Raw genomic sequence first — 15,241 nt, 5'->3', positions numbered from 1 at the left:
CACAATGGGTAGTGGCTGGATGGAGATAACTAGCGTTAGCTATCAGTAGCGGGGATTGATCTTGTGTAAACCAAGTACACGTCGGCAGAATAGCACCTAGCCTTTAGCATTCTCCACTCTTCTCCCGACATATACTTGGTTTACACACGAACACGACCATTCCCCGCTGCGCTGAGCGATTAGTTATTTTTGAGGTCGGTTCGATTCAGAAAAATAAACTCTTTTCTGTTTCGATTATTGGGGTTGAATGCACAGGATACAACTATTAATAAAACTCCCATGATGGTAGTGATGACAGTTACTGCGCTTCACATATTAACCATTAATTTACTCTAAAATATGTCAGTTGTGTGTATTACATTTGTTTCATTTCATGCCAAGTCATCTCAGAGCTGCTGCCTGACAATCACTATTTTGTAGTTCTTTAAAGTAAAGAAGGCATACTTTTATGACTGCTGATTGGGGAAATTGGGATACCTAGTCAGTTGTACAACTGAATACCTTAACTGAAATGTGTCTAATACATTTAACCCAACCCCTCTGAAACAGAGAGAGCTGCCTTAATCAACATCCGCCATGTCAGGGGCAGAACGACAGATTTTTACCTTGTCAACTCAGGGATTCGATTCAGCAGCCTTTCGGTTACTGGCCCAAAGCTCTAACCACTAGGCTGGATGGAATTATGTGATCCTTCTGCCCATGAGTATAATTCATTGGCAGGTCCCTCCTGCCTACCTGGATGGAATTATGTGATGCTTCTTTAAACCATAGGAAGTCCCACCCAGTTGACTACTTTCAAATGGTAAAATCAATCAAATGTATTTATAAAGTCCCTTTTACATTAACCGATGATGTCACAAAGTGCTGCACAGAAACCCAGCCTAAAACCCCAAACAGCAAGCAATGCAGATGTAGAAGCACCGTGGCTAGGAAAAACTCCCTAGAACAGCAGGAACCACAGAAGAAGTGTGGAGAGGAGTCATCAGGCCAGGTAGTCCTGAGGCATGGTCCAAGGGCTCAGGTCCTCCGAGAGAAGAAATTGAGAGAGAATTAGAGGGGGCGTGCTTAAATTCACACAGGACACCGGATAAGACAGGAGAAATACACCAGACTGACCCTAGCCCCCCCAACACGTAGACTATTACAGCATAAATACTGTACGCTGAGAAAGGAGTGGTCAGGAGACATTGTGGCCCGTCCGACGAGACCCCCGGACAGGGCCAACCAGGCAGGATATAACCCCACCCACTTTGCCAAAGCACAGCCCCCACACCACTAGAGGGATATCTTCAAACCACCAACTTACTACCCTGAGACAAGGCCGAGTATAGCCCACAAAGATCTCCCCCATGGGAAACAAACCCGAGGGGGGGCCAACCCGGACAGGAAGATCACGTCAGTGACTCAACCCACTCAAGTGACACACCCCTCCTAGGGATGGCATGGAGGAGCGCCATTGACTCAGCCCCCTTAATAGGGTTAGAGGCAGACAATCCCAGAGAGGGGGGAACCGGCCAGGCAGTGACCGCAAGGGTGGTTCGTGGCTCCAGTGCCTTTCCGTTCACCTTCACACCCCTGAGCCAGACTACACTCAATCATAGGACCTACTGAAGAGATGAGTCTTCAGTAAAGACTTAAAGGTCGAGACTGAGTCTGCGTCTCTCACATGGGTAGGCAGACCATTCCATAAAAATGGAGCTCTATAGGAGAAAACCCTGCCTCCAGCTGTTCTAGGTACAATAAGAAATATAGGGCCCGGGTATTTTTTCTATACCAGCTAGTTTCTTATGACAAATGTTTTTTGTTTTTGGGGTGCGACTGTATCTAGGCTATTACACAAGGTTACATTTAGTTCCTCAGTTGGCTAACTGATTTCTGTACTCTGACGTCTTTGGGTTGTCTGAGAATTTATAGCACAGCTTTTGATGTTCCTTGGTTGGGGTCTGAGCAGATTATTAGTTGCGATTGCAATCGTAATGAAGTGGGGGTCCGATAGTCCAGGATTTTTGAGGAAAAACATTAAGATCCACAACATTTATTCCATGGGACAAAACTAGGTCCAGAGTATGACTGTGGCTGTGAGTGGGTCCAGAGACATGTTGAACAAACCCCACTGAGTGGGTCCAGAGACATGTTGAACAAACCCCACTGAGTGGGTCCAGAGACTGTTGAACAAACCCCACTGAGTGGGTCCAGAGACTGTTGGACAAACCCCACTGAGTGGGTCCAGAGACTGTTGGACAAACCCCACTGAGTGGGTCCAGAGACTGTTGGACAAACCCCACTGAGTGGGTCCAGAGACATGTTGGACAAACCCCACTGAGTAGGTCCGGAGACATGTTGAACAAACCCCACTGAGTAGGTCCGGAGACATGTTGGACAAAACCCACTGAGTGGGTCCAGAGACATGTTGAACAAACCCCACTGAGTGGGTCCAGAGACTGTTGGACAAACCCCACTGAATGGGTCCAGAGACATGTTGGACAAACCCCACTGAGTAGGTCCGGAGACATGTTGAACAAACCCCACTGAGTAGGTCCGGAGACATGTTGGACAAAACCCACTGAGTGGGTCCGGAGACATGTTGGACAAAACCCCACTGAGTAGGTCCGGAGACATGTTGGACAAAACCCCACTGAGTAGGTCCGGAGACATGTTGGACAAAACCCCACTGAGTAGGTCCGGAGACATGTTGGACAAACCCCACTGAGTGGGTCTGTGGACTTTTCCATGTGAATGTTAGTCACCAAAAATTAGAATATTATCTGCCATGACTACAAGGTCCGATAGGGATTCAGGGAACTCAGTGAGGAACGCTGTATATGGCCCAGGAGGCCTGTAAACAATAGCCATAAAAAGTTTCACTGTAAGCTATTTTACTGAATGTGGCTGCTAGACTTCTGTTGTCATCTGATAAAAATGACGCGACTTGCTGTCTGTCGGATGTTTTCATTTATTTAGTGTGATTTAATAACTGTATTTGCCCCTGATCACTCAAAAACACACTACTACCTTTCAATATAAACCACAGGTTAACTGGTGTAACACGCCTATTGTTTTAGGTCTGCGTTTTTTAAAAGGCAGTTTTCTGAAAGTTAATGCTAAACCCTGGCACTACACAGCTGATTCAAATGATCAATTCATTTGCACGACACAGCTGATTCAAATGATCAATTCATTTGCACTACACAGCTGATTCAAATGATCAATTCATTTGCACTACACAGCTGATTCAAATGATCAATTCATTTGCACTACACAGCTGATTCAAATGATCAATTCATTTGCACTACACAGCTGATTCAAATGATCAATTCATTTGCACTACACAGCTGATTCAAATGATCAATTCATTTGCACGACACAGCTGATTCAAATGATCAATTCATTTGCACGACACAGCTGATTCAAATGATCAAATCACTTGCACTACACAGCTGATTCAAATGATCAATTCATTTGCACTACACAGCTGATTCAAATGATCAATTCATTTGCACGACACAGCTGATTCAAATGATCAATTCATTTGCACGACACAGCTGATTCAAATGATCAATTCATTTGCACTACACAGCTGATTCAAATGATCGATTCGTCAAGTTTTGATGATTGAAATCAGGTGTGTAGTGCTAAGGCAAAAACGGGCAACCTCTGGAATCCCCAGGTTAAGAACCACTAAACTGGGCCTCCCGGGTGGCGCAGTGGTTAAGCGCCAGCTGTGCCATCAGAGACTCTGAGTTTGCGCCCAGGCTCTGTCGTAACCGGGAGGTCCGTGGGGCGACGCACAATTGGCCTAGCGTCGTCCGGGTTAGGGAGGGCTTGGTCGGTAGGGATGTCCTTGTCTCATCGCGCACCAGCGACTCCTGTGGTGGGCCGGGCGCAGTGCGCGCTAACCAAGGTTGCCAGGCGCACTGTTTCCTCTGACACATTGGTGCGGCTGGCTTCCGGGTTGGATGCGCGCCTTGTTAAGAAGCAGTGCGGCTTGGTTGGGTTGTGTATCAGAGGACGCATGACTTTAAACCTTCGTCTCTCCCGAGCCCGTATGGGAGTTGAAGCGATGAGACAAGATAGTAGCTACTAAAACAATTGGATACCACGAAATTGGGGAGAAAAAGGGGTAAAGTTAAAAAAAATAAAAAATAACCACTAAACTAATAAGCCCACATAGACCTATAGGTAACTGCCAAAATATAGGGAACACTTGAGTCAATTAGGAATAATTTCTTCCAGGATGACAATACCCCCCCATCCATCCATGAAACGCATCATTAAGTGACACGAGGAGGCTGCAGATTGGACGTCTCAGTCACCACGATGTAAACCACATGGCCGTCTCAGTCACCACGATGTAAACCACATGGCCGTCTCAGGCACCACGATGTAAACCACATGGCCGTCTCAGTCACCACGATGTAAACCACATAGCCGTCTCAGTCACCACGATGTAAACCACATGGCCGTCTCAGTCACCACGATGTAAACCACATGGCCGTCTCAGTCACCACGATGTAAACCACATTGCCGTCTCAGTCACCACGATGTAAACCACATGGCCGTCTCAGTCACCACGATGTAAATCACATGCCGTCTTAGTCACCACGATGTAAACCACATGGCCGTCTCAGTCATCACAATGTAAACCACATGTCCGTCTCAGTCACCACGATGTAAACCACGTGCCATGGCCGTCTCAGTCACCACGATGTAAACCACATGGCCGTCTCTGTCACCACGATGTAAACCACATGGCCGTCTCAGTCACCACGATGTAAACCACATGGCCGACTCAGTCACCACGATGTAAACCACATGGCCGTCTCAGTCACCACGATGTAAACCACATGGCCGTCTCAGTCACCACGATTTAAACCACATGGCCGACTCAGTCACCACGATGTAAACCACATGGCCGTCTCAGTCACCACGATGTAAACCACATGGCCGACTCAGTCACCACGATGTAAACCACATGGACGTCTCAGTCACCACGATGTAAACCACATGGCCGTCTCAGTCACCACGATTTAAACCACATGGCCGTCTCAGTCACCACGAAGTAAACCACATGGCCGTCTCAGTCACCACGATGTAAACCACATGCCATGGCCGTCTGTCACCACGATGTAAACCACATGGCCGTCTCAGTCACCAGCTCTCAACCCAGTTGAACTATGGGAGATTCTGGAGCAGAGCCAGAGCCAGCGTTTTCCCACCACCATCAACAAAACAACAAATGATGTAATTTCTTGTGGAAGAAGGGTGTCGCATCCCTCCGATAGAGTTCCAGACACTTGTACCATCTATGTCAAAGCACATTGAAGCTGTTCTGATGGTGGCCCAGCGCCCTATTAACACACTTCATGGTGGGGTTTTATCATATATACATTCTCTGTAGTTGCTGTATCTATATTAAGACACCTTTATATTGGTGTTTTCTCATATATACATTCTCTGTAGTCGCTGTATCTATATTAAGACACCTTTATATTGGTGTTTTCTCATATATACATTCTCTGTAGTCGCTGTATCTATATTAAGACACCTTTATATTGGTGTTTTCTCATATATACATTCTCTGTAGTCGCTGTATCTATATTAAGACACCTTTATATTGGTGTTTCCTTTATTCTGGCAGTTATACTTTCGCCGTAGTAGATTTGTCTATATTAAGACGCGCAACATGCACGCAGTTACAAGCCTGCTGGAGGCGGACGAGCAATATCAACCGTCGTAGTACGGATGAAGCTGGCTAGCTTTGTAGCAGCCTGAGTAGATCTAGCTTTGTAGCGGCCTGAGTAGATCTAGCTTTGTAGCGGCCTGAGTAGATCTAGCTTTGTAGCGGCCTGAGTAGATCTAGCTTTGTAGCGGCCTGAGTAGATCTAGCTTTGTAGCGGCCTGAGTAGATCTAGCTTTGTAGCGGCCTGAGTAGATCTAGCTTTGCTTCGTAGTGTAACACTCTGGGAACTTCATCTTATGAGAGGAGTGTGCCAACATGGCAATGCTTTGTAGTCGTATCCGTAAATTGACCGTTGATGATACTCGTGATCGGGGGGGAAAAAACGGAAGTGTTTTAATATTGCTAAGTAGATGTTGGCAAAATCTCCCTGCACATTTATCGACCAAAAAAAGTTGCAGATTAGGAGCAGCGTGCGGACTGGTATGTGTGTGTGTCCTTAATAAATTAGCGTTAATAAGCTCTGCTTGTTAGATATTATGCACATTGATAGCAAGTGTTCTTACCTATTGCTGTATCATAGTAGCAGACTAACAGGAGGCAGCAGCAATCTGAATGACAAGACCCAAACATGTCAGGAAAAGACCGGGGGAAATTATGAATGAGAAATACAGCTTCGCTTTATCCAATCAGAGCAGCAGGACCAACAGCCCCGCCCTTTTGTTCTCCCAGGTCTATTTCTTTATCCAATCAGAGCTGCAGGACCAACAGCCTGCCCTTCTGTTCTCCCAGGTCTATTTCTTTATCCAATCAGAGCTGCAGGACCAACAGCCCGCCCTTCTGTTCTCCCAGGTCTATTTCTTTATCCAATCAGAGCAGCAGGACCAACAGCCCCGCCCTTCTGTTCTCCCAGGTTTATTTCTTTATCCAATCAGAGCAGCAGGACCAACAGCCCGCCCTTCTGTTCTCCCAGGTCTATTTCTTTATCCAATCAGAGCAGCAGGACCAACAGCCCACCCTTCTGTTCTCCCAGGTCTATTTATTTATCCAATCAGAGCAGCAGGACCAACAGCCCGCCCTTCTGTTCTCCCAGGTCTATTTCTTTGTCCAATCAGAGCAGCAGGACCAACAGCCCGCCCTTCTGTTCTCCCAGGTCTATTTCTTTATCCAATCAGAGCAGCAGGACCAACAGCCCGCCCTTCTGTTCTCCCAGGTCTATTTATTTATCCAATCAGAGCAGCAGGACCAACAGCCCGCCCTTCTGTTCTCCCAGGTCTATTTCTTTATCCAATCAGAGCAGCAGGACCAACAGCCCGCCCTTCTGTTCTCCCAGGTCTATTTCTTTATCCAATCAGAGCAGCAGGACCAACAGCCCGCCCTTCTGTTCTCCCAGGTCTATTTCTTTATCCAATCAGAGCAGCAGGACCAACAGCCCACCCTTCTGTTCTCCCAGGTCTATTTATTTATCCAATCAGAGCAGCAGGACCAACAGCCCCGCCCTTCTGTTCTCCCAGGTCTATTTCTTTATCCAATCAGAGCAGCAGGACCAACAGCCCCGCCCTTCTGTTCTCCCAGGTTTATTTCTTTATCCAATCAGAGCAGCAGGACCAACAGCCCCGCCCTTTTGTTCTCCCAGGTCTATTTCTTTATCCAATCAGAGCTGCAGGACCAACAGCCCGCCCTTCTGTTCTCCCAGGTCTATTTCTTTATCCAATCAGAGCAGCAGGACCAACAGCCCCGCCCTTCTGTTCTCCCAGGTCTATTTCTTTATCCAATCAGAGCAGCAGGACCAACAGCCCGCCCTTCTGTTCTCCCAGGTCTATTTCTATGGGCACAAGCACTGTTCATGACCCATGTTTTGTGTCAACTGTTTTGACAGGTTTAAAACTTATTCCCTGCAATTCTACACATTTTGTCATGGGTTGCAGAGAAAATGTAGCAATTTTTGAAGCACGTTTTCTTGCAATTCTATACATTTTGCCAATGTATAATGTTTATTGATGTGATATCCGAGTGACTCAAACATTAAACAAAATCTATGTGCTAAAAGAAAAACAAGCTAAAAAAACGTTAGCTGACACGTGCTAGTTGATCTGGATTAGTTGATCTGGACATTTCAGACCAGTTATAAATGTCTCTCTTAAGATCTGCAATGACTAACATGACACGAGGAACTGATGAATTAAAACATGTATTAAAAAATTACTTTAACCTTTATTTAACTAGGCAAGTCAGTTAAGAACAAATTCTTATTTACAATGCCGATGATGAACTACCCAAATTCTACATTTCACCTTGTGCGTTTTACTATTACAACTGAAATAAGTCATCCGTTTCGGAACCACTGATTTAGACCCCATAGTACCTCGCACCTGACTAATTGACATGAAAGCGCGGATAATTACAAAAAAAATAATCAAATTATAATTGCCCATATCGTTACGATTTTCGTTTTGCGTAGCTACTTTAATGATGTACCGATCCTAACGGCCGAAGGTGTCACACGCATTTCCCCTAAACACCGTGCAGAGAGGATCCTTGCTAAGTGCGTCGTGTGTTGATACTGATAGGATGGAACGAACATGCATTTCCCCTAAACACCGTGCAGAGAGGATCCTCGCTAAGTGAGTCGTGTGTTGATACTGATAGGATGGAACGAACATGCATTTCCCCTAAACACCATGCAGAGAGGATCCTCGCTAAGTGCGTCGTGTGTTGATACTGATAGGATGGAACGAACATGCATTTCCCCTCAACACCATGCAGAGAGGATCCTCGCTAAGTGCGTTGTGTGTTGATACTGATAGGATGGAAAGAAAGGCAGCGCTGCTCTCGGATCAGCTTTTTCCCCATTCAAATCTTAATTGATCATTAGAATTATTCCACAATACTGACGACGGATCAGTTCCTAGAGAGGTATGATCACCTATAGGCCTTGTCTGCAAAAAAACGAGGCCGCTTATTAATGCGCCAGGATGCTTCGATTCGGCTGGCGCCTAGCTCGGCTCGGCTAACCAAACACCTCGCATACTCCCTTTTAAAAGACCTAACCTTGGAAAAGGAAAAAAAAAACGGCAATAGTACTGTTTGTCCATTTTGAGACGCCGTAGCCAATATACAGTTGGACTCAAAATAGTCCAAATTAACTTCAGAGATGACTCAAGAAATCTGTTATAAATTGACGTTTTTTTGCTGAGGAGATCTTAGTCGTGCAAAACTAAGATGTTTGGTGTACTTCCGGTTATATTAAAATGAAATCATCTCCCAAATATCTCCATTTTTTTTTTTTAAAACAAGCCATAGAAAGTTAGTTGCAATTTCAATTTAATCCACCAGAAATAACACAACAAATAATATGGTTCAACTCAAATATACTAATTCATTACATAAAATAGATTTTTTTTTTTTGAAAAGGTATAATCTTTGTAAATGATATACATGGGACTGGTGGAGTTATGTCACACATGCAGTTAGAGATCAAATCAAATGTATTTATATAGCCCTTCGTACATCAGCTGATATCTCAAAGTGCTGAGGAGATTTTAGTCGTGCAAAACTAAGATGTTTGGTGTACTTCCGGTTATATTAAAATGAAATCATCTCCGAAATATCTCCATTTTTTTCAAAACAAGCCATAGAAAGTTAGTTGCAATTTCAATTTAATCCACCAGAAATAACACAACAAATAATATGGTTCAACTGAAATATACTAATTCATTACATAAAATTAATGAAAAAATGTTTTGAAAAGGTATAATCTTTGTAAATGATATACATGGGACTGGTGGTGTTATGTCACACATGCAGTTAGAGATGAAACGTTATGAAAATGTTATCGTGTTGTCGGTGTTGTCGGTGTTGTCAGTTCTTTTCTTCTCTTCCCGGCTTCGTGAGAAGCCTTGGACCAGATGATGGCAGGCCTTGACTGCTGTGTCAACGCTCTGAATTTTCAGAGCCTTTTGAGATGGCCAGATTTAAATGATGGCCAAAGCACCCAAGTCACAGAACCCTTCAAACGCCTTGATCATGTTTGTTGTGTTGTCTGTGGTTATGCAGACCGGGTCTTTCTTGTTGATCTCCCCATTCTTCCAGAAAACCAGCATATTCTCAATTCTCTGATGTTGTGTGAGCCGAGTGATCTTCTGGGAAGAACTGTGCTTCCAGGCAGTTTGATTCCAGTTGCCAGTTTGGGGTGAGGTAATGGATAGTGAAGCTGATGTGGGGTTGAACCACTTTCACTGGTCCAGAGGTCAGTAGTTGCAGCAAACCATGTGCCTTGTTGCATGTTCTGCAGATAGGGTGACCATCTTCGATTAAGTTTCCCTCAGCACTCTTGTAAAACCCAAAATACGACCACACTTCAGATTTGGTCCTCTTAGGAAGGCTGAAAAAATCTCCCAAGCGCCGTCACTGCCTTCCGCCTTGTTTTCACACAAAACCAAACCCGCGATGCGGCGTCAGACTGTCGCTAACTTTGTTTGACTGTTTTGACCGTGAGTTTTTCAAACCGCGGTAATCAAACACGGTTTTAATGATAATTCAAATTTGAAACGGTATTACTAACCGTCTGGAATTGTACCGTGTTTTATCGTGAAACCGGTAACCGCTTCATCCCTACATGCAGCTAACAAAAATATATGGAAATGTCTGCTCTACCCAAAACCGCGAAAATGGAAGAGGCAAGTGGAAGTGGAAGTAAAGTAAGGAGCTTGTCTGTCGGCCGACAGGTTTTTGGATATAAAGAGGGACTTGATCGAACAAAATTAACATTTATTGGGTAACTGGGAGACTTGTGAGTGTAACCATATGAAGATCATCAAAGGTAAGTGATTAATTTTAATGCATTAAAGACCAAAGTTGGTTAAAGAAAATTGTAGAAAATGAAGTATACCAGTTTAACGCTCCCGTCCCACCTGGCCATCATTCAGTGAAATTGCAGAGTGCCAAATTCAAAAACAGAAATACTCATTATAAAAATTAATAAAACATACAAGTGTTATACATCGGTTTAAAGATGAACTTCTTGTTCATCCAACCACGGTGTCACATTTCAAAAAGGCTTTACGGCGAAAGCAAACCATGCGATTATCTGAGAACAGCGCCCAGCAGACAAATCATTACAAACAGTCACTAGCCAAGTAGACGAGTAACAAAAGTCAGAAATGGCGATAAAATGTATCAGATAGGTCAGATGATTGTGGAGGCCAGGTCATCTGATGCAGCACTCCACTCTCCTTCTTTGTCAAATAGCCCTTACACAGCCTGGATGTGTTGGTTCATTGTCCTGTTGAAAAACAAATTATATTCTCAATAAGCGCAAACCAGAGGGGAAGGTGTATCGCTGCAGAATTCTGTGGTAGCCGTGCTGGTTAAGTGTGCCTTGAATTCTAAATAAATCACCAACAGTGTCACCAGCAAAGCATCCTCACACCACCTCCTCCATACTTCACGTGGGAACCACCCATGCAGAGATTCAAATACAAGGCGGTTGGAATGAAAAATTTGGACTCATCAGACCAAAGGACAGATTTCCACCGGTCTAATGTCCATTGATCGTGTTTCTTGGCCCAAGCAAGTGTCTTCTTATTATTGGTGTCATTTAGTAGTGGTTTCTTAGCAACAATTGGAACATGAAGGCCTGATTCACACAGTCTCCTCTGAACAGTTGATGTTGAGATGTGTCTGTTACTTGAACTCTGAAGCATTTATTTGGGCTGCAATCTGAGGTGCAGTTAACTCTAATGAATGTATCCTCTTCAGTAGAGATCATTCGGGGTCTTCCTTTCCTCATGAGAGCCAGTTATTTCATATTAATGCATTAAGAAGGAAAGAAGGATGCATTAAGAAGGAAAGGCACACCTGTTAATTGAAAAGCATTCCAGGTGATTACCTCATGAAGCTGGTTGAGAGAATGCCTAGAGTGTGCAAAGGGGGGCTCCTTTTGAAGAATCTCAAATATGAAATATATTTTATCTTGTATAACACTTATTTTGGTTACTACATGATTCCATATGTGTTATTTTATAGTTTATGTCTTCACGATTATTCTACAATGTAGAAAATAGTAAAAATAAAGAAACCCTTGAATGAGTAGGTGTCAACGACACATTGAGCTGTTCTGAGTGGTCTGAGGTGGTTAGTGAATAACAAGCATTTTCAAGTACAACTGAGAAACAGCTCAGAGATTTAGTGATGCTCCTACGAAGACAACAGAGAAACAGCTCAGAGATTTAGTGATGCTCCTACGAAGACAACTGAGAAACAGCTCAGAGATTTAGTGATGCTCCTACGAAGACAACTGAGAAACAGCTCAGAGATTTAGTGATGCTCCTACGAAGACAACTGAGAAACAGCTCAGAGATTTAGTGATGCTCCTACGAAGACAACTGAGAAACAGCTCAGAGATTTAGTGATGCTGCTACGAAGACAACTGAGAAACAGCTCAGAGATTTAGTGATGCTCCTACGAAGACAACTGAGAAACAGCTCAGAGATTTAGTGATGCTCCTACGAAGACAACTGAGAAACAGCTCAGAGATTTAGTGATGCTCCTACGAAGACAACTGAGAAACAGCTCAGAGATTTAGTGATGCTCCTACGAAGACAACTGAGAAACAGCTCAGAGATTTAGTGATGCTCCTACGAAGACAACTGAGAAACAGCTCAGAGATTTAGTGATGCTCCTACGAAGACAACTGAGAAACAGCTCAGAGATTTAGTGATGCTCCTACGAAGACAACTGAGAAACAGCTCAGAGATTTAGTGATGCTGCTACGAAGACAACTGAGAAACAGCTCAGAGATTTAGTGATGCTCCTACGAAGACAACTGAGAAACAGCTCAGAGATTTAGTGATGCTGCTACGAAGACAACTGAGAAACAGCTCAGAGATTTAGTGATGCTCCTACGAAGACAACTGAGAAACAGCTCAGAGATTTAGTGATGCTCCTACGAAGGTTCTAACGATGCACTTTAGTGTTAAAGTGATGCTCCAGAGCTTTTAACAGCAGCCAGTAGTTGTGAATGTAGAGTTCACGAGCCACAACGAGCACCCCCCCCCCCCCCCCCGAAAATTGTGCACTTCCTCCTTTTATGTAGTTATTTTTATTTTTTTGCAATTCATGATATGATACAAATCCAATTTGTTCAATATGTTACAAATTTGTGAGCGCTTAAGATCACGGACTACATCTTCAAGGCGCTGTTGGGAAACTGGGCTGAGAGGAGAAAGAACAGTGTTGTCTGTCAGGGCCTGTAGTCATAGTCTTTATTGTCAGGGCCTGTAGTCAGTCTTTATTGTCAGGGCCTGTAGTCAGTCTTTATTGTCAGGGCCTGTAGTCATAGTCTTTATTGTCAGGGCCTGTAGTCAGTCTTTATTGTCAGGGCCTGTAGTCATAGTCTTTATTGTCAGGGCCTGTAGTCATAGTCTTTATTGTCAGGGCCTGTAGTCGTAGTCTTTATTGTCAGGGCCTGTAGTCGTAGTCTTTATTGTCAGGGCCTGTAGTCATAGTCTTTATTGTCAGGGCCTGTAGTCATAGTCTTTATTGTCAGGGCCTGTAGTCATAGTCTTTATTGTCAGGGCCTGTAGTCATAGTCTTTATTGTCAGGGCCTGTAGTCATAGTCTTTATTGTCAGGGCCTGTAGTCATAGTCTTTGTCAGGGCCTGTAGTCATAGTCTTTGTCAGGGCCTGTAGTCATAGTCTTTATTGTCAGGGCCTGTAGTCATAGTCTTTATTGTCAGGGCCTGTAGTCATAGTCTTTATTGTCAGGGCCTGTAGTCATAGTCTTTATTGTCAGGGCCTGTAGTCATAGTCTTTATTGTCAGGGCCTGTAGTCATAGTCTTTATTGTCAGGGCCTGTAGTCATAGTCTTTATTGTCAGGGCCTGTAGTCATAGTCTTTATTGTCAGGGCCTGTAGTCATAGTCTTTATTGTCAGGGCCTGTAGTCAGTCTTTATTGTCAGGGCCTGTAGTCATAGTCTTTATTGTCAGGGCCTGTAGTCATAGTCTTTATTGTCAGGGCCTGTAGTCATAGTCTTTATTGTCAGGGCCTGTAGTCATAGTCTTTATTGTCAGGGCCTGTAGTCAGTCTTTATTGTCAGGGCCTTTAGTCAGTCTTTATTGTCAGGGCCTGTAGTCATAGTCTTTATTGTCAGGGCCTGTAGTCATAGTCTTTATTGTCAGGGCCTGTAGTCATAGTCTTTATTGTCAGGGCCTGTAGTCAGTCTTTATTGTCAGGGCCTGTAGTCATAGTCTTTATTGTCAGGGCCTGTAGTCAGTCTTTATTGTCATGGCCTGTAGTCATAGTCTTTGTTGTCAGGGCCTGTAGTCATAGTCTTTGTCAGGGCCTGTAGTCATAGTCTTTGTCAGGGCCTGTAGTCATAGTCTTTATTGTCAGGGCCTGTAGTCATAGTCTTTATTGTCAGGGCCTGTAGTCATAGTCTTTATTGTCAGGGCCTGTAGTCATAGTCTTTATTGTCAGGGCCTGTAGTCATAGTCTTTATTGTCAGGGCCTGTAGTCATAGTCTTTATTGTCAGGGCCTGTAGTCATAGTCTTTATTGTCAGGGCCTGTAGTCATAGTCTTTATTGTCAGGGCCTGTAGTCATAGTCTTTATTGTCAGGGCCTGTAGTCATAGTCTTTATTGTCAGGGCCTGTAGTCGTAGTCTTTATTGTCAGGGCCTGTAGTCGTAGTCTTTATTGTCAGGGCCTGTAGTCGTAGTCTTTATTGTCAGGGCCTGTAGTCGTAGTCTTTATTGTCAGGGCCTGTAGTCATAGTCTTTATTGTCAGGGCCTGTAGTCATAGTCTTTATTGTCAGGGCCTGTAGTCATAGTCTTTATTGTCAGGGCCTGTAGTCATAGTCTTTATTGTCAGGGCCTGTAGTCATAGTCTTTATTGTCAGGGCCTGTAGTCATAGTCTTTATTGTCAGGGCCTGTAGTCATAGTCTTTATTGTCAGGGCCTTTAGTCATAACGTACCAGTATGTATTAATACACACATGTACCAGTATGTATTAATACACACATGTACCAGTATGTATTACTACACACATGTACCAGTATGTATTAATACACACATGTACCAGTATGTATTAATACACACATGTACCAGTATGTATTAATACACACATGTACCAGTATGTATTAAACACACATGTGCCAGTATGTATTAATACACACATGTACCAGTATGTATTAATACACACATGTACCAGTATGTATTAAACACACATGTGAATTGGAAATGTGTTATTTATTTTTTTGTGTGTGCATATTCCTACTCTCCCTGAGACTCTCTGAGGGAATAGGGTCAAGGGTCACCGTAGAATACCTTTCATACAGGCTTGTAACCCCACAGCAGGCTAATGAGTGTGAATAGGGTCAAGGGTCACCGAAGAATAGGCTTGTAACCCCACAGCAGGCTAATGAGTGTGAATAGGGTCAAGGGTCACCGTAGAATACCTTACATACAGGCTTGTTAACCCACAGCAGGCTAATGAGTGTGAATAGGGTCAAGGGTCACCGTAGAATACCTTACATACAGGCTTGTTAACCCACAGCAGGCTAA

General features: G+C 43.9%; 1 protein-coding gene across 1 annotated transcript in view; it reads left to right on the top strand.

Annotated features, from left to right (window-relative positions):
* LOC110493375 (zinc finger protein 729) overlaps positions 1-15,241 on the top strand; it is a 188,761-nt gene that overhangs the window by 575 nt on the left and 172,945 nt on the right.

Source organism: Oncorhynchus mykiss, chromosome 17 (genome assembly GCF_013265735.2).
Source record: "Oncorhynchus mykiss isolate Arlee chromosome 17, USDA_OmykA_1.1, whole genome shotgun sequence".
NCBI lineage: Eukaryota > Metazoa > Chordata > Actinopteri > Salmoniformes > Salmonidae > Oncorhynchus > Oncorhynchus mykiss.
The sequence above is the reverse complement of the archived record's forward strand: the minus strand, read 5'-3'. Positions and strand labels throughout refer to the sequence as shown.